Source organism: Oryctolagus cuniculus, chromosome 13 (assembly GCF_051225735.1).
Source record: "Oryctolagus cuniculus isolate XC-2025 breed Fujian yellow rabbit chromosome 13, ASM5122573v1, whole genome shotgun sequence".
NCBI lineage: Eukaryota > Metazoa > Chordata > Mammalia > Lagomorpha > Leporidae > Oryctolagus > Oryctolagus cuniculus.
In genome coordinates this window covers 29,630,771-29,655,315 of record NC_142879.1, presented here as the reverse complement: position 1 = coordinate 29,655,315, position 24,545 = coordinate 29,630,771, and the positions used below count along the sequence as shown (strand labels likewise).

At 39.0% G+C, this 24,545-nt stretch overlaps 1 long non-coding RNA gene across 2 annotated transcripts in view; it reads right to left on the bottom strand.

The window, feature by feature from the left end:
• Nucleotides 1-24,545, bottom strand: part of LOC149122531 (uncharacterized) — a 164,425-nt gene that overhangs the window by 10,460 nt on the left and 129,420 nt on the right. Inside the window, exon 3 of one of the 2 annotated variants that reach the window (XR_016219619.1) lies at nucleotides 6,914-7,258. The exons of the other annotated variant lie outside the window; for it this stretch is intronic. This is a non-coding gene — a long non-coding RNA (uncharacterized LOC149122531). Of the gene's footprint in view, nucleotides 1-6,913; nucleotides 7,259-24,545 lie in introns of those variants that run through there. 2 annotated transcript variants of the gene reach the window in all.

Here is a 24,545-nt window from a genome sequence, read left to right as displayed (position 1 = left end):
TGCCACATTCCCCACTTCCGCAGGGGAGCGGCACACCGCCAGCCGGCTCTCTCGGGGGCTGCACAGGTGTTCCTTCAGATAGATGTTCCCCTTAGATGTTCCTGGTGCATGTTGTCTCTCTCCTCCTTTATAGTCCTCTTCCACCAATCCCAACTCTGCTACCCACGCGCCGAGTACGCTGCTCTCCTCCAATCAGGAGCAGGTCCTACAGTTTATTGGTTGAACTGGAGGCAGCTGTGTAGAAGCTGTTTCCTCCTCTCCCAGCACCATATTGTGGGAGAGCAGATGCATAGAATAAGTCTTAATTCCAGTAACTTAGTCTAGTCCGAGTTGCTCCCCACACTCTTTCCCCAAATTATAGAAAAATTATTTAATAGAAGGCATTATTTGCTTCATCTTTGAATTTACATAAATCTTTAAGACCTGCTCTCCCTCTTTGTCCACTGATAGAACACAAGGGCAGGCCGGTGCTGCGGCTCACTAGGCTAATCCTCCACCTAGCAGCACCAGCACACCAGGTTCTAGTCCCAGTCGGGGCGCCGGATTCTGTCCCAGTTGCCCCTTTTCCAGGCCAGCTCTCTGCTGTGGCCAGGGAGTGCAGTGGAGGATGGCCCAAGTGCTTGGGCCCTGCACCCCATGGGAGACCAGGATAAGCACCTGGCTCCTGTCATCGGATCAGCGCGGTGCGCCAGCCACGGCGGCCATTGGAGGGTGAACCAACGGCAAAAAGGAAGACCTTTCTCTCTGTCCCTCTCTCTCTCACTTTCCACTCTGCCTGTCCACTCTGCCTGTCCAAAAAAAAGAAAACCCACAAGGGCAATGACTAATTCTCCAGATATTCCATGGACTCCCGGTGCTATTTAGATGTTCAGATTTCAAGCACATTTTCTGAAACACATCCTTGTCTACACCGCAATTTCATGATGTTCAGAGAGGAATGCCATCCCGTTCAGGGACTGGGCCTCCTCAGCACATTTGAATGATGCTGGTAAGCTCCAGAGGCCTTGATGGTTACAGCCTCTTTGACGATCCTCAGATGTATTAGCCCTAATATTCATTTCACATGATTCTTAGAAATTCTTATAAAAGCCTCTATCTTTACAATTTTTACTGTAGAAGCAGTAAAATTTCACCTTTGGAGTTTCACTGCTTCAATATTGAAAAGTAACCTAAGGGCTGGCGCTGTGATGTAGCAGGTAAAACGCCACCTGAAGCATCGGCATCCCATGGGGGTGCTGGTTCGAGTCCTGGCTGCTCCACTTCCAATCTGCATTTCTACTATGGCCTGGGAAAGCAGTGGAAATGGTCCAAGTCCTTGAGCCCATGCACCCACGTGGGAGACCTAGAAGAAGTGCCTGGCTCCTGGCTTTGGATTGGAGTAGCTCCAGCCATTGTGGCCATCTGGGGAGTGAACCAGCAGATGGAAGACCTCTCTCTCTCTCTCTCTCTCCCAGCCTCCTTCCCTCTCCCTCTCTCTGTAACTCTGCCTTTCAAATAAATAAATAAATCTTAAAAAATAAAAGAAAAATAGCTAACCCCTCTGTGCTTTATCTGTACAACGGGCTGATAGTTCCCATATGATAGAGATGTGAGGATTGAATGAGTGAATCCATATTCAACCCTAACAAAGGGCTTGCCATCAATTTTTGTTAATGTTTATTTTCACCTACATAAAGGGCAGAGAAACACTTACAGGTGCACATGCATACACACAGACATATGGGGTGAGGGGCAGAGAGAGAGAAAGTGCTTTCATTTGTTGGGTTACTCCTCAGTGCCTGCAACAGCCAGGACAAATCCAGGAGACTGTTCCAAGACAAATCCAGGAGACTGTAACTTCACCCAGTTCTACCATGTGGGTAGCAGGGCCCCAGGAACTTTAGCCATCATCTTCTGCATCACAAGACACATTAGCAGGAACTGGATTGGGAGCAGAGGTCCTTAGAGGTGAACAGGCACTCTGATATGGGATTGGAGGCATCCCGAGTGGCAGCTTAATCTGCTTTGCCACAATGCCCACCCCTACAAAGGACTTGCCATTCTTTACCACAAATATAGGGAGCACAGACATAAAAAAAGGTTGAACTCATTTTCAAAGATTAAAATGTTCTCTCTTAAAGAGAAAGATTAAAAATTTAGTGAAGCTAAACTGCCAAATATATATTCTGATGCTATATTATTGCACTCCATTGTGATGAGCTCATTCCCCCTAACCACAGGGAGGCAGAAGTTATGAAGTCATCTACTTCTGACTTGTTAACTAGAACTTTCTCTGCAGTGATGGAGGAATAAGATCAAAGTACTGTTGTCAATTTATTTGTCACTCTGCATTCCCAGTTTCAAAGAGGACTCGGTTACTCTCCCCAATTCATTGTTTCCTGTTTAGGTGAAGTTGCTACTTTCATCATACTCACCCAGTCTGACTTTCAGCATAAACCAAGACCTTCTTGCTAAGTGTTCTGAATTCCACTATCAGCCTATCATTGCCGTTCAGATTCTGGCCTAATCGGTTATTCGTCCTGCTGCAGAGTGCAACATCCACAGCATTTTCATTTTTGATTTTTTGTTCTCAACACATTGATTCACTCCTCTGCCAAGAAAACAGAAAAATCATAGACTACTAAAATGAAGACTGCCCAAACTGCCTACCTGTCAAGGATCTTAAATGTTAGCTTTGCACTGCTAATGAGGTAAAAGGCACAGTGTATAATTAGCAGTAATAACAGGCTTTTATAGTCATATTCCACCTCACCCCAAAGAAAAGTCAATGTGTTCTACATTTTAATAGTGAGAAATGAGTAGATAGGAGGTGCAACTGTATCCCAGGAGTCAGTGGACTCGGTGGTTTAACCTAGATCATTGATTTGTCTGCTTTGGGTCCTGCTTTAGGCAAGATTTTGGAGAGAGACTAACTTGTGAAGCAGTTTTGGAAGAGACTTTGTTTCGGTCTTCTCACTCAAATCTCTCCTGGGAATATTTTGTTCTAGGACACCATGGTCAAGCCCATGGTGGGTAGTCCTGGTTAAAAAAATAATTGATCTTCAAATAAGAGCTCTGTTTGCCAGAAAAAAAATGACTAATGAGGAAAAAATAAAGTGACAGTTTTACAAGGGGGAGATGTTCTTTCCAAAGCTGTGAGGTAGCAATGTCAAAATCCCTCCTTGCCCATCTCCATTCTTACTCCGCTGCACCATGGTGAATCTACTCAGGGAGAAGTCAGATCTGGTTGTTGTTGGATGGATGAGCAAACAGCTCAGTGGAGGCTCATGTGAAGTCAGTTTTCTCCTCCTAACTGGCTTCTGTATATGAATGGTACAGAGTTACTTTAGATACAAAGATCTCCCAGTCTAATGCATGTCCTCTGAGTACATACTATTTGGAATAATCACTTAGTCCCATATTAGACGTGGAGGATGAAGATATAAGGAAGAGTATGACAGTTTCTCCCTGTAAGGAGCTGGTGCCAGAAGAAGACAAGTGATGACATAATTAATCACAGGGGCTTGGACCCGGTAAAAGGTAACAGAATGGAGGGATGGTTTGAGAGCTGGCCAAAGGTTAGACTGTAGCAGGGAATGCTTACTAAAGGAGATAGGCGATCCTGAACAGGGGTTTTAAGGTTTGGAAGGAATTTTCCCAGTAGAAATGTTGAGTGGGTTGTAGGGAGGGAGAATGAGAGGGAATAGAATAAAGTTCAGGGAGAGAAATAGTAGATGTCCAAGTGTTTGGAAACACATTACCTAATGTTCATTCTAAAATTTGGAAGTTTATTTCTCCAGACAAGCTATACAATAGCGTTCAGTTTATATTTAAGAACTTAATAACAGGAGGAAAACTCGCATGGATTACAGAGTTTAGGTGAGAGAACCATGAACATTTTCTTGATTAATTATGATCAGTGGGTCCCAAGAAGCGACCTTTGGGCACAGCATTGCTGAGCAAAATCTGCAGGCACGTAGTTCAAAAACTTCAGCCAGATTGTGCCTCCCTCAGCCTGTGACTTCAAGCAGAGAAGAATTGCAGTAACGCTTTTGTTGGAGGTTCTGGTTTCATTTATGAAGAAACTGGGGCCCAGAAAGATTATGTGACTCATCCAAGATCACATAGCGAATTGATTACAAAGATAAGCCAGCAAGCTAGACTCCTGATGTATAGTTCAACTCTTTCTCTAAACTATACTATTTCCTGTTCTCCATTTCCCAGACATCCATAATTTAAAACTTGCAAAGCACGGGGAAGTTGCAAGTTTACCCAGCAGGTCAGAGAAATAACCATGATTCCTCACTATGTAGATGTCTGTATTGGGCCAAGGATGTTGTAACAGCTATTGTTGCTGTTATTATCATATAGTATCATTCTACTGGTGACAATTGCCTTATTTTCTTATCTTTGACATTCTATGTTTCAAATTCTGGCCAATTTTGGGTCAATGGGAGTTTTGCTTTTTTTTAAATTTATTTTTCTTTCAATTCTTTTAATGGTCTTGGTTATTCAATCCATTATTTAAAGGAGACTGGGCAAGTCCATAAGAATTCATGAGAACATTTGTATTAGTATCCAAGAAGTGCATTTCTCTCTGAAACATATCTTCCATATTTTCACTGGATAAGCAAACAAAAAATACTTATTTTGAGGAGTTATACTTAATATCCTTAGCCTATAAAATTTAATTTAGTGGCATTTTTAGTTCTCATTTATGAATTCATCTATTTATTCATCTCAGCACCATGGTCTTCATTCAATTGAAAAATAGTGTCTGTGTTTTTGTAGATTTTATAATCTGTTAAATGAAGTGAAAAATTTATTTGCTAAATTATTAACACTCCTATGTTTGAAATCCATATGGATACAACTGTTGGATTTTGGTGATCTATGCAAACTAAAAATAGATGATTATATCTTTATGATTCAAGATTGACAAGTGAATTAATTAGGTTATGTATTCATAGATTATTGATTCAAATCACTAGCTTCTGGTCAACACTGTGTTTGCAATAGAGGCAATAGAGGGTCACATTTCTTCTTGGCATTAAGATAAGCAATATAAACACACTTTAGGTCAAGTGAACAAACATTACTGTTATTGGCTGAATTATCCCTATCTCTCAAATTATTCCATTGATGTCCTAATCCCAGTATCTCAAAACATGACTGTATTTGGAGTAGGGTATTCAAAGTTAAAATACGGTCATTAGGGTGGGCCTAATACCATGTGAGTGGTGTCCTTACCAGAAAAGAGAATTAGGACATACACAGGCAGAAGGAAGACCATGTGAAGACAACAGGAAAGAGACAGCTATCTATGAGCCAAGGAAAGAGGCCTTAGAAGAAACCAACCCAGCCAACACATTGACATCATAATTACAGCATCCAGAGTTGGAAGGAAATAAATTCTGTAGTTTCAGACCCTAGTCTTTGCTACTTTACTATGACAGTCTTAGCAAATAATTGTTTATATGAATAAAGGAAAATTATGTCTTTATCACTTAAAATATGCTACACTGTGCTTTGGTCATAACCCATAATTCTATGTGTCTTAGAAAAAAGTATTTCTAGTCCATGCTACACTCCTATTTCAGTTTGTAGGCTCTGCTCCTCATTGTTTTCATTCAGAGACAATGGAAATGAGGGAGAATGGTATCAATGTCTACCATGCTATGAGAGGTCTTCTAAAAGCCTGTAGTCCATGTGTAAAATGAAAAACCTATCCATGTATTTCACATTTTTTTGCATCAAAATAAACACTTTCTTTTAATTCCAGTTCCCACAAACTTTTCAAAGTACTCTCATACTTAACATCTTCTCTATTTTGTTTAGGATTTTCAGTACTCAAATTAAAAAAAAAATGAAGTGCAAGGCAAAAATTTGCCAAAATGATTGACATAAAAATTGTCACAATTATCTTGATGATAACCCCAATCATAATACCTTCTTTTTAGATCTCAGTGACGGCCCTTATCTCCAACCCTATTTCTCCATATCATTAATGTAGTATATAAATGTAGAAACAAAGGGGAAAATTGAAAAGAGGAAAGGATAAGACAAGCCTGTAGTAGACAAATACTTTGAGTATTATCAGCCTCATTACAAATTAGATCTCATTTGAATTCAGACTATCACTCAATAAAGAATAATATCACTTTATAGATTAAAATATCTGAAGCTAATAATGATGTTAACTTTCCCTGGGGTAATAATTTAAGTCCTTATAAATCCAAAGACCTTGCTCTATTCCTTACACTATGAATATTTCAATCTTTAGCTGTTACCTATCAGCAGGTTAAAAAAATGTGGCATTTTTAGTGTTATGAATAGAAAACATCAGTGACTGACAAATAATTAGGACATTTATTAAAACTTTAACTTCACTGATACATATATATACATACATATATATATATATATATATATACTTGCTATGTACTTCTGAAATATACTGCTTTATTCCATACTGAAAAAAGGATTCATGCATCAAGCAAGCATGATGACATCTTCAATCCTTCTTCATCCAAAACATTTTCCTCCTTTAAAATGCTCTGGACTAGCCCATGATCAAGAATACAAATATTTCATTAAAAGGGATCGTGTAATTTTTGATAGAAAAATAACTCCCCAGGGACACTTTTTCCTTTTGAAAGTCTGGAGTTTTGAGAAGCAATTTTCTTCAGAAAACCATAAAATTTGAGTCAAAATATCAGTTTTTGTCTTTGTGTTTCCAAACTGTATATTTGACTTATTAGACTGACCTCTATGCATTGAATCTGGAGCATATATCTACCTGCAAAATCATTGCCTGCATTGAAAAGATATTTAGTAGTTGCTTAATGAATATTTATTGAATGACTCCCAGGAAATGCAAAGCAGCTTTAGTCTACTTATTGCAAATCTGGATAACCTCGATGACAATATTCAGATGTTGATGTGGCATCCACTGCTAGCTGCTCATTAAAAAAAATCCATATTTCCCTATTGTTCTTGGGCACACAGCTCACCTGCATTTCCCAGCATCCTTTAAGTTATTTGTAGCCATAGTATTGGGTTCTAGTTCATAGAAATCTGAGTACAAGTGATAAGTCTGACTCCTAGGCTTGAGTCATACAAACCTTTCCCATGCACATATCATATTATTTCCTCTTTGCAGTTAGCGAGAATGCAGATGACCTCTGGATGTCCTTGGAAGCCAAGTGTAGAAGACAGAAGAGCTTCTTTGAATCTGGATCTCTGAACAACTCCATAGATGTGTTTATGAGTCCAGTATCTTCATGTGAGCATAAATTTAAAAGACAAAAATAATTTTGTTGTGTTTGAGCCATTATGCATTTTGGGGTCTATTCTTTATAGCAACTAGGTTACTCTAATAAATATGGTCTAGCAGAGTATATTCCACATAATAAACTAATTCCGGTAAGAATTATGGCCGGTTCTACAGAGAAAAAAAAATCATTGCAATGTGGAAAATAAATAAAATCTATTGATTTCCTATGATATCTCTCTCCAGGTTTTATGAGTCCTCTGGGGCTCTTGTTACATTAAAATCAATGATGGTAAAATGATAGTAAACTATATGCACAAAATGCAGGCTGTACACTTAGGTATAAGAATGTGTAATATGTTTCTGGCCTCAGAATCAGCACTTAAGGCATCTGGATCCTGCTAAAAAGCCCATGAGGCCGGCGGCGCGGCTCACTAGGCTAATCCTCCACCTGCGGTGCCGGCACACCGGGTTCTAGTCCAGTTGGGGCGCCAGATTCTGTCCTGGTTGCTCCTCTTCCAGTCCAGCTCTCTGCTGTGGCCCAGAAGTGCAGTGGAGGATGGCCCAGGTCCTTGGGCCCTGCATTCTCATGTGAGACCAGGAGGAAGCACCTGGCTCTGGGCTTCGGATAGGCGCCGTGTGCCAGCCACAACGTGCTGGCTGTAGCGGCCACTTGGGGGGTGAACTAATGGAAAAGGAAGACCTTTCTCTCTGTCTCTCTCTCTCTCTCTAACTCTGCCTGTAATGGAAAAAAAAAAAAAGCCCATGAGAGTATGAGAGTACTTCAGGCATGGAAAGCCAAGACCCTGCAGCAAAAAGCAAAACAAAACAACTAAATGAAAGATCTCTGTGAGATCCCAGCCTAAAGAACAGGCCATCAAAAAAGGAGGTACCTTTCTCTGAAGGGAGGAGAGAACTTCCACTTTGACCATGACCTTGTCTAAATAAGATCAGAGTTGGTGAACTCAAGAGGCTTCCATAGCCTAGGCAACTCATGACAAGAGCCTCGGGTGATTACTAACACCATAAACAAGAATGTCAGTTGTTGAATCAACAGAAGTCACTGTGCACTTATTCCCCATGTAGGATCTCTGTCCTTAATGTGTTGTACTATGTGAATTAACTGTATAACTAGTACTTAAACAGTACTTTATACTTTGTGTTTCTGTGTGAGTGTAAACTGTTGAAATCTTTGCTTAGTATATACTAAATTGATCTTCTGTATATAAAGATAATTGAAAATGAATCTTGATGTGAATGGGATGGGAGAGGGAGTAGGAGATGGGATGGTTGCAGGTGGGAGGGGAGGTTATGGGGGGAAAAAGCCACTGTAATCCAAAATCTGTACTTTGGAAATTTATATTTATTAAATAAAAGTTTAAAAAAAGTAAAAATTAAAGTTGCCATAGGAAAATAAAAGAATGTGTAATATGTTCTTAATGGACCCAGTTCAGCATGCCAGAGCTTGTAGTTGGCTAGACACTTACTATGAGCAAGAAGAATGTGATTATTAGTTCTCAGGGGTATTATTTTAATGTCATGGAAAAATGCCAAGAGTGATGGTGCAGCTCTCAATACAATTCCTTGTCGCATGACATGTTTTGCAGGCCAGCATGCTTATATGGTGATTTTGACAGCATTTACTTTTAAAAATTAGGTCACTTCAAAGATTTTCTACATAACTGACTTGTTTTGAAGATCATCAGTAATAAAGAAATTTTTTATAAGAGCCAACCTTAACTGTTAGAATTAAAAACAGTTCAAATTATGACCTCTGTTAAAAACATGCACAGAATTTCCAGAATTATAGAAAAAGGCTTGATGATCATTAAATTTATTTATTCTTCCTAGTTGGAGTATCTTATCCCTTTCTTTTGAATAGTGGATTATTGTGATCATTCCATTGATGCTTCATAATCTTCCATGAGACAGAAAGTGAAATTAAGTCACTCAAATAGATGAGAAAATTAAGACTTAAAGAAGGATGAAATTTTCTGAGGGTCCCATCATCTGTAAGACATAGGACTGAGTCTCAAATACTGGTCTTTTTCTGCTTATACCAGCTTTTTCAAATGAACTATCATCAAACAAAATGAAGAATCAAGGGAGCTAGCTACAAGTTGACTAGATTCGGGAACCTGAAATTGAAAAGATCCAGAGACCAATAAAGAAAGTTTATTAAGAGGCAGAACTCACAATTATAGCTGTATATGTCAACAAAATATCTGTGCAGAATGCATTGAGACTTAGTAAAGTGAGCTAGGGCATATAGAAGCACCTAACACAGTGCCTGGCATGTATATTGGGCCCACAACACAGGCTAGTCGGAGCAGAGTCCCCATACAGTATTTATGACCCTCATTGTCTTGAGTAAGTTGCTTGCAGGAGATACACTTCTGAGAGTTCATTACTCAAGGGCCACTGATCAGTGTAAGGAAAAGTTAATAAAGGAAGGCTACAGGGAGAATAAAGGCAGCAACCTCAGTCTACTGGGTTCCTTTTTTTTATCTCTGGAGATATAAACAATGACTAGGCAGCGTTTATACAGTGCAAAGCAAAGAGGAAAATATGTTTCTCTGAAATGCAAGACTTTCATTGATTCAGGATTGTGGTACGTACTTGGCTAATCATATGATTCTATTGGATTTCAAAACAAAATATTTCTAAAGAACCGAGAAGGGACTGGCGCTGTGGCACAGCAGGTTAAAGCCCCGGACTGCAGTGCTGGCATCCCATATGCGCACCAGTTCAAATCCTGGCTGCTCCACTTCCCATCCAGCTCCCTGCTAATGTGCCTGGGAGGACAGCAGAATACGGCCCAAGTCCTTGGGCCCCTGCACCCACTTGGAGATCAGGAGGAGGTTCTTGGCTCCTGGCTTTGGATTGGCTCAACTCCAGCTGTTGTGGCCATTTGGGGAGTAAACCAGTGGATGGAGGACGTCTCTCTTGCTCTCTCTACATCTCTCTGTAACTCTTTCAAATAAGTAAAAAATAAATAAAAATTAAAAAGAGCCAAGAATCTTAGTGCCTTTTTAATTCCACAGTAACAACATTCTTTTCGGGATTAATTTTTATTTGCTCTGACTTAAAATATTTGTAGTGATGCTGTCATTTCACAGCTACTAAAGGCTGGCTCCCCATTGCATTCACCCCAGCACTGGAGCCAAGGAGAAGCCCGAGTATTCCAAGACGAGGCTTCTAGCCCTGGCCCTGCTGCTATCAGTGTCACCCTGGGACATTCACTGTATATTGAGGAATCTGTTTTCACAACTGAAAAATAGGAAGTTCAGAGAAGTGGACTTCAAATGATTCTTCCCAGATGCTAGCATTTCTAGGCCAACTATAACGTTTCCTTACTTTGCATCTGCTCTGATTTCTAAACATCTTTAAGGGTTTGAGGTATGAGACACTTCTTTCATGCATTGGGTCCTATAATGAACAAGACCTAATATAGCTTCTCTTTTTATTGACTCAGGATTAAGTGTCCAGGGCATCTTTGGAAGGCTCTTTGCTTTTTTTTTTTCCCCCTAGTCTCTTTTTTCTTTTCACTTCTATAATCTGTGAAGGTTTTTCCCTTTAACTATGGTAGCAAGATTTCTTAGCATCTTCTTATTCTTTCTCATTTATATTCACCTTACCTTAGCCCTTAAAAACTCCCTGTACCACACAGGGAAGGGGGAAACACAGCAGAGAAAAAGAATTTCAGCTGAATACCCATCTTCAAAGAGGCAGCTTGAGTAAAAACTGTATGCAGAAATGCCAAGTAGAATAGTCTCTCTGCTTGTAACTCTTGAGTTTCACAATTCAGTCTCCTGGGATAGTAAGGAGTGTTAGTACTATACTCCTTTATGGAGAGAATTTATTTTTTAAAAAGATTTGTTTATTTGCAAAGCAGAGTTAGAGAAGGGAGGAGAGATACATACAGAGACAGATCTTCCATCTGCTGGCTCACTTCCCAAATAGTGCAACAGCCAGATCTGGGTCAGGCTGAAGCCAGGAGCCAAGAATTTCTTCTTGAGTTTCCTACACATATGACAGAACCCTAAGCATGTGGGCCATCCTCTTCTGCCTTTCCAGGTGAATTAACAGGGAGCTGGCTCAGAAGCAGAGTAGCAAGGACTTGAACTGGCACTCTGATGGGGGTTGTAGTTGCAAGTAGCAGCCTAACCCACTGTATTCAGTGCTGGCTCCTATGGGTGAAATTTGGTCAGTCTCACTCAACTATAGTAAAAATAATCTCCTGATAAATATTTTTCTTTTATTTTTTAGGAAACAATGGCTATCTGATTATTCACTGCTCTTGAGTTGAAATTCAGTCCTTGAAGCTATTCAAATTTAATCTAACACTCCTTCCTGCAGGTAGATAAGTGGATAGCTCCTATTTCTTACTATGTTCAAGAAGCTGATTTTATTTTCATTTTAATGGGGCAATAAGTCTGATAAATATGGGAAAAATTATAGCTTCCATTCTGAATTTATATGCTAGGTTACATCAAATCTTCAATCTTCCTCTGGCTTACTATAAAATATAACTCACTAAATAGACATTTTTCAGTTTCTTTTTTTTTTAACATAAAACTGGAGAAAACTCTCCCTCTGTATTTCCATCCCTCTTTCTCTCACTTCATTCTTTTTATAGTTTTAGGAGGAAACTGTAGGAAGAGTTCTGCAATCAATTGTTTTTCATGTAGCAAGTATAAATTATTTGTTATTTATTAAATAATTATTTGAAAGAATGCATCATTAGATTTTGCCTATTTAACTAGTTTTCCTTAACCAGATGATAGATTTTAGGTTGACAATTTATTCAATATTTATGTTGTAGTAGTAAAAAGAATTAGACAATTTATTCTAATGGTAGAATTTGAGTAGAAAATCATTCCACTAAGTAACTATAGGAAAGTGAAGAAAACACACAATCAGCAAAAAAGACGCTATTGTATTTAGCCATCTGAAATTTAGTAGAAAAGGAGGCATTAGAACATATTAATTGAAACTCTATATACTGAGCTATCTCTTCTTGAACAAAGAGAACTGAAAATAATTGATGTTGACCCAGCGGGAAAAGCCACTACTTGCAATGGCAGCATACCATATCAAAGGGCCAGTTTGACTCCCGGCTGCTTTGCCTCCAATCCAGTTTCCTTCTAATGCTTCTGGGTGGACCCCTTGTGGGAAATCATGATGGACTTCTAGGCACCTGGATTAACCTGGTCTGGCTGTTTCGGACACTTGGGAGTGAACCAGCTGATGGAAGACCTGTCTCTCTCACTCTTTCATATCTCCCCCACCCCTCTGTCACTCTGCTCTTCAAACAAATATTTTTTTTAAATGACCAATGGCAATGATTTTCCTAACCTTTGACAAAATAAGGTTGCCAGTTCAAATTAGGGGTTGTACCTCTGACTGTTTCAGCAGAGTAATTTGCTCTACTGATGGTGAGCCACCCCCACCTTTTATATCATGCAGTTGTTTTCTTTATAACCCACTTAGCCAACTGAAAGTTGGAGTCAAGTATTTGTAGGTACAATCAGGAAACATTCCAGCAATCAGAAATTGTCCTAATTTTCTTTAAAATACCACTGATGGTTCATGCTCAGGCTCAAATGTTAATTTTGGATAGACAGTAATTAAAGCTAACCCTCTCTAAACAACCATACTGGTTTCTGAATTATATGTTGCTATTGTTTAGGACATTTAATATGTTTAGCACAGCTATTAGTGTCACTATGAATATTAGTAATACCCAATATTTGTGCAAGGGTTCATAGCAACAAACAAGAAATTGTGTCTTATTCATGAAATATGGCCTATAGATATGTTCTGTCAGTTCATACAACATTTAACAACTTGGAATTGATTTCCAAAATTTTTAAATGGAGTATTTTATATAAACCTCCAGATTTCAAGTATTTGGAGAAGCTGCATGATGAAGTAAAATGGATTCTCATTGTGAGGATGGGTATTATTTCATGACAGGTGCTCAAAGCTGTGTAGTAACTGCCATCTTTCTCCCACTCTAGGTAGATCTCAGAGTTTGCCTTCTGCCTGCTTCATTCATTCATCCATGAAACTTGTCCACAATTTGCAAGAATTTCAATAAAAAATCTTTGTTTTTTTAATAATCAGAATGCATTCTGATTTATCACTACAGAAACAAGTGAGGTATGCAGGGAAGTTGTTCAGTGGATAAAGAAATTAAATTATTAAATTATCTCAGGTGAAATGATTAGTCAAAAATAGAGCACACGTTCTTGCTTCACCTTCCGCTGTTTCTATTCAATGATGTCATAAGTAGAAAAGAAAACAGCAATAATTTCTACTAAAGTCTTCACATTTCAATAGAAATAAAAATTTGAATATTTAATATTTAAAATTATCTCTGGGATTTTGAGTGAGAGGAGTTAAATCAACATATCAGTTTAGGGAGAACTAACTTTTTGACAGTTTTGAATCTTCCAAGCCATAAACAGTGTATGTCTGTTCTTGTAGTTCACATACATACATTTATAATGGCAATGTTTAGTAATAGTTTTATGTTGCTAAATTTATTCTTAAATGTTTCATATTTTATTCTATTTAAATGCAGTCTAATTATCAACTCTTCATCATTAAATATAGAAATATATTAGATTTTAATCTATTGACACTGCATTTTGTGAATTTGCTACTTTTTGTTGTTTTTACTAGCATTTTTTGTGTGGATTTCTTATGGTCTCTTGTACACATGATCATGTCATTTTTGAATAAAGAAAATTTTAAATTTCCATTCTTAATTATCTTACATATTATACTTTTTTATGTATTATAGCATTGGATAACACAATGTTGAATACAATGGTGGCAGAAGGAATTTTTTTTTTTTTTTTTTTTTTTTTTTTTTTTTTTGCCAGGCAAAGTTATACAGTGAGAGAGAGAGACAGAGAGAGAGTTGTAAACAGTGAAACAGTGAGAGACAGAGAAAGAGATCTTCCTTTTCCATTAGTTCACTCCCCTAATGGCCGCCACAGCCGGCACGCTGTGCCAGTCGGAAGCCAGGAGCCAGGTGCTTCTCCTGATCTCCCATGCGGGTACAGGACCCAAGGACTTGGGCCATCCTCCACTGCACTCCCGGGCCACAGTAGAGAGCTGGACTGGAAGAGGAGCAACCGGGACTAGAACCTGGGGTGCCAGCCCCACAGGCGGAGGATTAACCAAGTGAGCTACAGCGCCAGCCAGAAGGAATCCTTCATAGGATAGCGCTTAGTGTTTCACCATTTATTAAAATGACAATGTTAGGTTGTCCATAGAATCTCTGGGTTAGGTTGACAAAATTCACCTCTAGTCTTATTTTGTTGAAACTCTTAAGGTTTGTTAGGATGAATCTAAAGCATCATTTAGTTTAGGACTGATTTAATCCCTGCTTTTAAAGAGATATTTCCTGAGAAGTATACTGATGACCCCATTTTCCCTCTCTGGGTTGGTGAGAACACGCACTGTGAGCCCAGGAATTATTTAGCATATTGTTGTTTCTTCACTGGCTGCTTACCTGGCTTCAGAAAACTTCTTCTCATACATACTCAGGTCACTACTCAACCAGACTTCAAGCAATCCTGCTGCAGATCTTTGAAACCTTCTCTCTGCGACTCCCTTCTCTCTAGTAATCTGTCCTACAAATGTTATTATACGTGGGGTCTGTGAATTCCGGTATCTCCTTAATTCCACAGGACTTCCACACTCTGCTTGGCCTGCCTCTCTCTTTTTTTCCCTCCCTCCCTCCCTCCCCTCCCCCTCAGGGGTTAAGCTGTGCCAATCATAGGGCCTATTTTTCTTCCTTTCCTTATGAATAACAACCCTTTGCTGTCTGTTGTTTAATGTGTAAAATTTTGAGTTATTTATTTTGACTAGTTAATTAGTTCAAGCAGGGAGGATAAATCTAGTATCTACTAGCTCAGACAGCCAACATTGAAATAATAATAGCATTTTAAAAAGAACAAAAGTGTGCTAGCCAGAAATCGGTTTGGTCAGTTTCTAAATAGTGCTAGCTTAGAGATTTATCTTATTTCTGTATGTTTGTCTTTTTGTTAACACTCTGAATAAGAATACCTCAGTTTGACATGGGGATTGCTATTCAAACGTTATTAGATGGATCAATTTATTCTTTGCTTTATAAACAATAGTCTTGAATACAGATTAAGAAATTAGACTTACTGGCTGGCGCCATGGCTCAATAGGCTAATCCTCCGCCTGCAGCGCTGGCACAGGGGGTTCTAGTCCCAGTTGCCCCTCTTTCAGTCCAGCTCTCTGCTGTGGCCCGGGAGTGCAGTGGAGGATGCAGCGTGCCGGCTGCAGTGGCCATCGGAGGGTGAACCAATGGAAAACGAAGACCTTTCTCTCTCTCTCTCTCTCACTGTCCACTCTGCCTGTCAAAAAAAATTTTTTTTAAATTATACTTTCCACCTGCAATATCTGGGAGAGTGGGGTATTCCCAAATCTGAAAAAAAAAAAAAAAAAAAGTGAGGGGCCAGTGGTGGGCGCCAGTTTGACTCCAGGATGCTTCACTTCTGATCCAGCTCTCTGCTGTGGGCTGGGAAAGCAACTGAAGATGGCTCAAGTCCATGGGCCCCTGCACCTGCATGGGAGACCCAGAAGAAGCTCCTGGCTCCTGGCTACAGATCAGAGCAGCTCCAGCCATTGCGACCTTTTGGGGAGTGAACTAGAGGATGGAAGACCTTTCTCTCTCTGCCTCTCTGTAACTCTGCCTTTCAAATAAAGAAATAAATATCTTTTTAACTTTTATTTAATAAATATAAATTTCCAAAGTACAGATTTTGGATTACAGTGGCTTTTCCCCCCATAACCTCCCTCCCACCTGCAACCATCCCATCTCCCACTCCCTCTCCCATCCCATTCACATCAAGATTCATTTTCAATTATCTTTATATACAGAAGATTGATTTAGTATATACTAAGTAAAGATTTCAACAGTTTATACTCACACAGAAACACAAAGTATAAAGTACTGTTTGAGTACTAGTTATACAGTTAATTCACATAGCACAACACATTAAGGACAGAGATCCTACATGGGGAGTAAGTGCACAGTGACTCCTGTTGTTGATTTAACAATTGACACTCTTATTTATGACATCAGTAATCACCCAAAGCTCTTGTAAATCTTAAAAAAAAAAAAAAGATGTTACCACCCCTGAATCTATTACTATAATAAGAGTCTAGTTGGTTCTGAGCTTACCTTTCACACTAATTGAATCAAAGAGAATCAGTATTGTGTGAGAACTCCCAAAACAGCCTATGTGTATTTTGAAAATTCCCATCATTGATAAATAATATTTATTTATAAACTATGAAGATCATTCCTACAGAATATTAATATAAAATATTATATTAACCAAAATTTTGGAGTTAAAACACTGAATAACCTACTTTAATTGGAACTTGCTGCAAAGAGTTCTGTAATCTGCATTTATAATTAGTTTTCCCAGAAAAGAGTTTGAATGCATAGTATGATACTGAGCAAATAGGACATAGCACAAAGTTAGGAAGAGGCAGGCAATGGTGAATTGGCAGAGAGGGAAAGACTTTTAAATATCAGAGGAGGAGGGCCGTCACTGTGGCATGGTGGGTAAAGTTACCCCCTGCACTGCTGGCATCCCATGTGGGTACCAGTTCGAGTCCTGGCTGCTCCACTTCTGATCCAGCTCTCTGGATCAAGTCATTGGGCCCTGGCACCTGCATGGGAGACCTGGGCTACTGGCATCAGATCAGCACAGCTCTGGCCATTGTGGCCATCTGGGGAGTGAACCAGTAGATGGAAGACCTCTCTCTCTCTCTCTCTCTCTGCCTCTCTATAACTCTGCCTTTTGAATAAATAAATTACTTTTTAAAATATCAGGGGAGGAACTTAAAGAGAAGACACCAAAGTTTTACTGTCATTGTGTGTGGTCTTTTGCTCCCTTCCCAGGAAGCTATTTGGAGTCCAAAACTCTTGTGACTAACTCAATACAAACATTTGGAAAGAGGGTATTCGCAGGTGTGATTTGTTAGATGAGTTCATACTAGAATAGAGTGGGCCCTTATTTCAATCCCTCTGATGCCATTGTAGGAAGAGTAGACAAAGAAGATACATAGGGGAGAGGGCCATAAGAAGAGATTCAAATAATGCCTCTATATGTCATGTACCAATAAGAAAAAGAAAAGTTAGGGCAAGGCAAGAAAATACCCTCTGAGAAAACATGACTCTGCTGGCACCTTGATTTTGAACTTACAGCAGAACTATGAGAGAACAAACCCTGTTGTGCAAGCTTTCCAGTTTGTGGTGCTTTGTTATGGAAGCCATGGGAAACCAACACAATTGTCCAAGTTTGAAATTTGACTGCTACATACTATTCTGCAATCTGGGGACAATTATTTTAGTTTCTCTATAGCTTTCTCTATGAAGAAAGAAAGAAAAGGGAAAAAAATCAATAGTAGTATCAATCATATAGGGCTAGCATAAAAATTAAATAACATGTGTAAACGACTTAGCACTGCACCTGAAAAGTAGTAAGAATTTAATAGGTGTTATCCAGTATTAGCTGGAAAAGACAACAAGGTAAATACTTATGAAATATTATTTTTTATTTACTTGAAAAGCAGAGTGATAAGAGACAGGAGAGGGAGAAAGAGAGCTAGAAAAAAAAACTTTCATCCATTTGTTTATTCTCCAAATCCCCACAACAGACAGGGATGGGCCAGATTAAAGCCAGGAGCCAGAAACTAGATCTGAGTCTACCACATGGATGGCAGAGACTCAATACTTGAACCATGATCTGTTGCTTCCTGTGTACATTATCAGGAAACTGGATTGGAAGCAGAGGCAGATGCATTACTGAATCCCAGTCACACTAATATGGGATGAAGGTGTCCCAAGCAGCAGGCTTTACCCACTGGGCCACAACATTTGCCAAAGGTAAATCTTACTTTAAAATATGCCTGATGTATGGGCTGGTATTGTGGCGGAGTAGGTTAAGCTTCCTCCCCACCTTCAAAACCAGCATCCCATATGGCCGCCAGTTCAAGACCTGGTTGGTTCACTTCTGATCCAGCTCCCTGCTGATGGATCTAGGAAAGCAGGGGAAGATGGTCCAAGTGCTTGGGCCCCTGCACCCACTGGGGAGACCTAGAGGAAGTGCCAGGCTCCTATCTTTGGCCTGGCTCAGCCGCGGCCATTGTGGGCATTTGGGGAGTGAATGGAAGATATTCATTTTCATTCTCATTCATTCTCTCTCTCTCTCTCTCTCTCTCTCCTCCCTTCCTTCCTCCCTCCCTCCTTCCCTTCCCTTCTCTTGTATTCTCTCTATAACTCTGCCTTTCAAGTAAATTTAAAAAATATATATGCCCAATGGAGACCCTGATAATTACAATGACAATGACATTGTGTTAGGGTTTATTATATAGAAAGTAGAGATTCTTCTTAAATATTCTTCCTCTATAGTCAGTTCAGAGATAATAAAAACAAAATAATGAATCTCCCTACGCATCCCCCCACCTATCTATATAACTAAATAACCAATTTTAATGGCTCATGGGATAAAAGCTAAGTATAACAATCCATCACTTAGTATTTTCCCAACTTTCTCAAATTTAATTTAATGTTAATTTTTATGGATATTGGATTCCTTTTCCTTCTTCAAATATATTCTACATGACCTTTTAAAATGACATAAAATACCTTGCTTAAATTATGTTATTTCGTGCCCTACAGTAAAGCAACTCTGGACATATCAAAAATAATCAGACCAAATGTTACTCTGGAACTTTATTTGAAGGGAAGTCAGAAACATAAAATGAGATTACTTAAAAAGCTTGACATTCAACATATTCAATATGAAGAGAGTACTTCTGAATATTGGAAGACTGTCATGACCCTTCTGACCGCTACTATAGGGTTCCAGGCTTTTATGTCAATACTCATACATGTGTGTGCGCATATACAAAGTAACTTCAAAGAGATCATGGAAATGGAAATAGAAGATAAGTTTACATTGGTGCAAACATTTTTGAAATCTAGTTTTTTATAATACACAGTTCCATGAATTTTTTCAAGACTCCTTGTACAAATCTATACTATCACATATAAAACTTAAAAATATTTTTAAAAGTATATTTGTTTATTTCCATTTATTTGGAAAGCAGAATAAGAGAGACACTGATAGTAAGAGTGAGAATGACAGCCAGAGATAGAAAACTCCCATATATGCTGGTTTACTCCCTAAATTCCTTATAACAGTTAGGCCTGGAACAGGCTAAACTCAGGAGCCCAGAACTCCATCCAGTTCTCCCACATTGGTGGCAGGGTCACAAGTAGTTGAATCGTTATCTGCTGCCTCCCAGGGCGTACATTAGCAGGAAACAGGGTTGCAAGAAGAAGTGGGATTTTTTTCCACAGGCACTCTGATTTGGGATACAGGTATCCCAAGAAGTCTACTGTGCCACAATGTCCCCCTCCCTACGTGCCCCCCCCATCAAATTCTTATCTACTTTCATGCATAGTAAACAAAATTAACTGATAAAGAAGTTAGAAAGGTCTAAATATTTGAAATGGAACATGATAGTAAAATCATTGATAATCAACTGTAATCTGTGACAGTGAAAAAAAGAGAACACACTAAAAAGAGAATCAAAAAGATAATGTCTTCAAAAATAAAAATCCGTTAATGTATAGTAATTTTCATAAATAACTTTTCCTATCATATGTTAATGTACAAATGAGTTTTAGACATACACATGAATGATATTCTTTATCTTGTTGTGAGAAATTTAGGACAAAATAAAATACCAAAATTTCATTTGCTTCTAATCAATCTAATCATCCTTAAAACTCAGATTTACTGGCAAAAAAAAGAGGGCCTATAGAAGATATTTTTTCATCAATGTTCTCTTTCTATGACACTATTTTAGGATATTCATAAACTGAGTCCCACAGGTGCTGAAAATATATTTTATTTGGCCAATACAGTTTTCAATTATTGTCATAAAAATTAGGATTTTTCATACAAATCTGATTTCTTGACTCATTTGGCAAAAATTCAGTTTATAAACACTGAGATCTAACTTTTACCTAGAAATCAATTGTGGTTAAGAAATAACTGACACTTTCTTCCAGGAGCCACTCTGCTCACTCTTTTTTCACTCATTTTGTTACATATAATTTATGCTTCCTATCCACTTATTACTGGTATTTATGTTTATAACTACCATATCATAAAAGAATTCTAGGGGCATGTGTTTGGCTTAGTGGTTAAGACCCAGTTGGGATATCCTTATCCCATATGCCAATGCCTGGGTTTGAGTTCTGGCTCTGCTCCTGATTCAAGTTTCCTGCTAATGGAGGTCCTGGAGGGCCGCAGCTAATGGCTCAAGTAGTGAGGTCCCAGCCACTGATGTGGGAGACTTAGATTGAGTCTCTGGCTCCTAGTTTTGGACTGGCCCATCCCCAACTGTTTTATGCATTTGGGGAATGAACAACTGGATGGAAGACATCTCCTTCTGTCCCCAACCCTTTCAAAGAAATAAAAATGGGGCCAGTGTGGTAGCATAATAATCTAAGCCTCCACCTGTGGCAGTGGCATCCCATGTGGGCAGCAGTTCATGTCCCAGCTGCTCCTCTTCCAATCCAGCTCTCTGCTATGGCCTAAGAAAGCAACAGAAGACACCCCAAGTGCTTGGGCCCTTGAACCTGTGTGGGAGATCCTGGCTCCTGGCTCTGGATTGGCTCAGCTCAGGCCATTTGGGGAGTGAATCAGTAGAAGAAAGACCTCTCTCTCTAACAGTACCTCTTGGATAAATAAATAGATTTAAAAAAAACCATATATATGTACTCAAAGGAATATTGCTCTTCCATAACAAGAATGAAAAATTGTCATTTGCAACAAAATTGATGCAACTGGAGATCATTATGCTAAGTGAAATAAGCCATAACCAGAAAGAGAAACATCAAATTTTCTCTTATCTGTGGTAGTTAATACATATACACTACTAACACTTTGATGATCTAACTTAAAATTTACTGTATATAAGAGACATCTTTTCATTTAATTATTGTTTACAGCCTTTGCCCATATTCCTCTTGAACTATAGTCTTTTTACTTGTTCAACTGTTTGTTTAGTAGAGCATTATGTCCTTGACTACAATATAAATTATAAATATGTTTTCTCAAAAATGAAAGAAAGAAAAAAGGAAGGAGGGGGGGAGGAAAACAGGGAGGAAGAGGAGTATCACTATTTTCTTAGAATTATATTTATGAACTGAATTGAATATGTTCTTGTTGTATTAATATCACATTAACGTGAGAATTGTTGAGAATTCTGTTATGGTAATTATCATGCATTTGCTGTGATCCTGGAATCTAATATATTAAAAACTTCCGAGCCGGCGCCGTGGCTCAATAGGCTAATCCTCCACCTTGCGGCGCCGGCACACCGGGTTCTAGTCCCGGTTGGGGCGCCGGATTCTGTCCCGGTTGCCCCTCTTCCAGGCCAGCTCTCTGCTATGGCCAGGGAGTGCAGTGGAGGATGGCCCAGGTGCTTGGGCCCTGCACCCCATGGGAGACCAGGAAAAGCACCTGGCTCCTGGCTCCTGCCAGGATCAGCGCGGTGCGCCGGCTGCAGCGGCGGCCATTGGAGGGTGAACCAGCGGCAAAAGGAAGACCTTTCTCTCTGTCTCTCTCTCTCACTGTCCACTCTGCCTGTCAAAAAAAAAAAAAAAAAAAATTAAAAACTTCCTTTAAAATAAAGCAATGCCGGGCCGGCACCGCAGCTCAATAGGCTAAACCTCTGCCTGCCGCACCAGCACCTCAGGTTGTAATCCCAGTCGGGGCGTGGGATTCTGTCCCAGTTGCTCCTCTTCCAGTCCAGCTCTCTGCTGTGGCCCGGGAGTGCAGTGGAGGATGGCCCAAGTCCTTGGGCCCTGCACCCACATGGGAGACCAGGAGAAGCACCTGGCTCCTGGCTTCAGATCGGCACAGCGCACCGGCCGCAGCGGCCATTGAGGGGTGAACCAACGGAAAAGGAAGACCTTTCTCTCTGTCTTTCTCTCTCACTGTCTAGCTCTGCCTATCAAAAAAAAATATAAAGCAATGCCAGCATAGGTATAACAATTACCCAATGATACCCTAATAATCTACAATGGGGTGGTAAAATTCTTAAAATTATTTATGCATTTGTTCATCCATTCAATTAATTATTTGCATAAACATCTATGCTGCCTTTTAAAAGAATGGTGAATAAAAATTATAATACAGACTAAAAGAAACTGCATAAAAGGTTAATTAAATGAACAGTTTGTCTTTTGAAAGATAAACAAAATTAACAAATCTTTCCCTAAATTAACCAAGGAAAAAAAGATATAGGACTCATCTAAATAAAACCAAGATGAAAAAGCAGCCATTACAAATGATACTGCAAAATATGAAAGGTCTTTAGGGACTACCATGACCTACTGCACTCTTACAAGTTGGAAAACTTAGAAGACATGAACAATTATATAGAGACATACAATTTACCAATGCTGAACCATGAAGATAGAAAACCTGAACAGATCAACCCTATGCAACAAGATTGAATCATTAACTAAAGGTCTCCCAATAAAGAACTGTCCCAGAGAGTATGGCTTCACAGCTTAATTTATGAAACTTTTAAGGATAAACTAACACCAATTCTTCTCCAACTATTCCAAAAAGTTAAAATGGCAGAGGGGAGGCAACAGAAGCTTATTCCAAGATCTTTCTACCAGGTTAACATTATCTTGGTACTGAAATCAGAGCAGTAAAAATCAGAAAGCGATTGCAGACTAATAACTCATAAAATTTCTAATAAAAATTGTTAGAGTTGATTATGAAAATTCAGTACAGTTGAAGGAGACAAAAATCAACAAAAAATCAAAGAAAACCTAGAAGCTTCTCACAACCAATAAAGTGAGATGACAACTGATAAAATGGGAGAAAATATTAGCAAATTATTCATCTGACAAGGAGTTACTATCTATAATATAAAAGGAACAAAAAACAGCAGAAAAAGAAATTAAAATAATCTGATTTTTAAAAGTGGACAAATGATATGAAGGACATTTTGCAACAGAAGATAAACAAATTGCCATTCAAAAATATGAAGAAACATTCAACATCAGTAATCATCAAGATACATCATTTTTTCTTTGACTGCCTGTACTTCTGGGATCTTTTCCAAGAAGTCTTTCTTTGCCTATGCCAATGTCTTGCACAGTTTCCCCAATGTTTACCTCTAATAACTTCATGGTATCATGTCATGCATGTAGATCCTTGATACATTTTCAGTTGTTTTTGTATAAGGTGTAAAATAGGGGTCTTGTTTCATACTTCTGCACACAGAGATCCAATTTCCCAAGCACCATTTGTTGAAGAAATTGTTGTGTCTCCAGGGATTGATTTTAGCACCTTGGTCAAAGATTAGTTGGTTATAAATGCGTGGATTGATTTCTGGAGTTTTGTTTACATGTCTACTTTTGTACCAATTCCAGACTGTTTAGATTATAACTCTAATGTAGTATGTCTTGAAATCTGGTAATATGATGTCCCACCCATGTTTTTGTTAAGATTTCTTCAGCTATCTGAGACCTCTTGTATTTCCATAAGAATTTTAGTAGTTTTTTTTTTAGACCTGAGAAGAATGTCATTGGCATTTTTAAACGATTTATTTATGTATTTAAAAGTCAGAGTTACACATACAGAAGGAGAGGCAAAAAGAGAGGTTTTCCATCCGCTGGTTCACTCCCAAATTGGCTGCAATGGCAGGAGATGCACCGATCCAAATCCAGGAGCTTCTTCTAGGTCTCCTATGTGGGTGCAAGGGCCCAAGGCCTTGGGACATTTTCTACCGCTTTCCCAGGCCATAGCAGAGAGCTGGTTGGGAAGTGGAGCAGCTGGGTCTTGAACCAATGCCCATATGGGCTTCTGGCACTGCAAGTGGTGGCTTTATGACACAGCACCAGCCCCATTATTGGTATTTTGATTAGGATCACATTGAATCTATAAATTGCTTTTGGTAGTATGGACGTTTTGATGATATTAATAGACAAATGGGATTACATCAAGCTAAGAAGGCTCTGCACTGCAAATGAAATATTCCCAAAGTGAAGGGGCAACCAATAGAATGGGATAAATATTTGCAAACTATTCAACTGCTAAAGGATTAATATCCAGAATCTATACAGAGCTCAAGAAACTCAACCTCAACAAAACAATCCAGTTAAGAAATGGGCAAAGAACTTAAAAGTCAT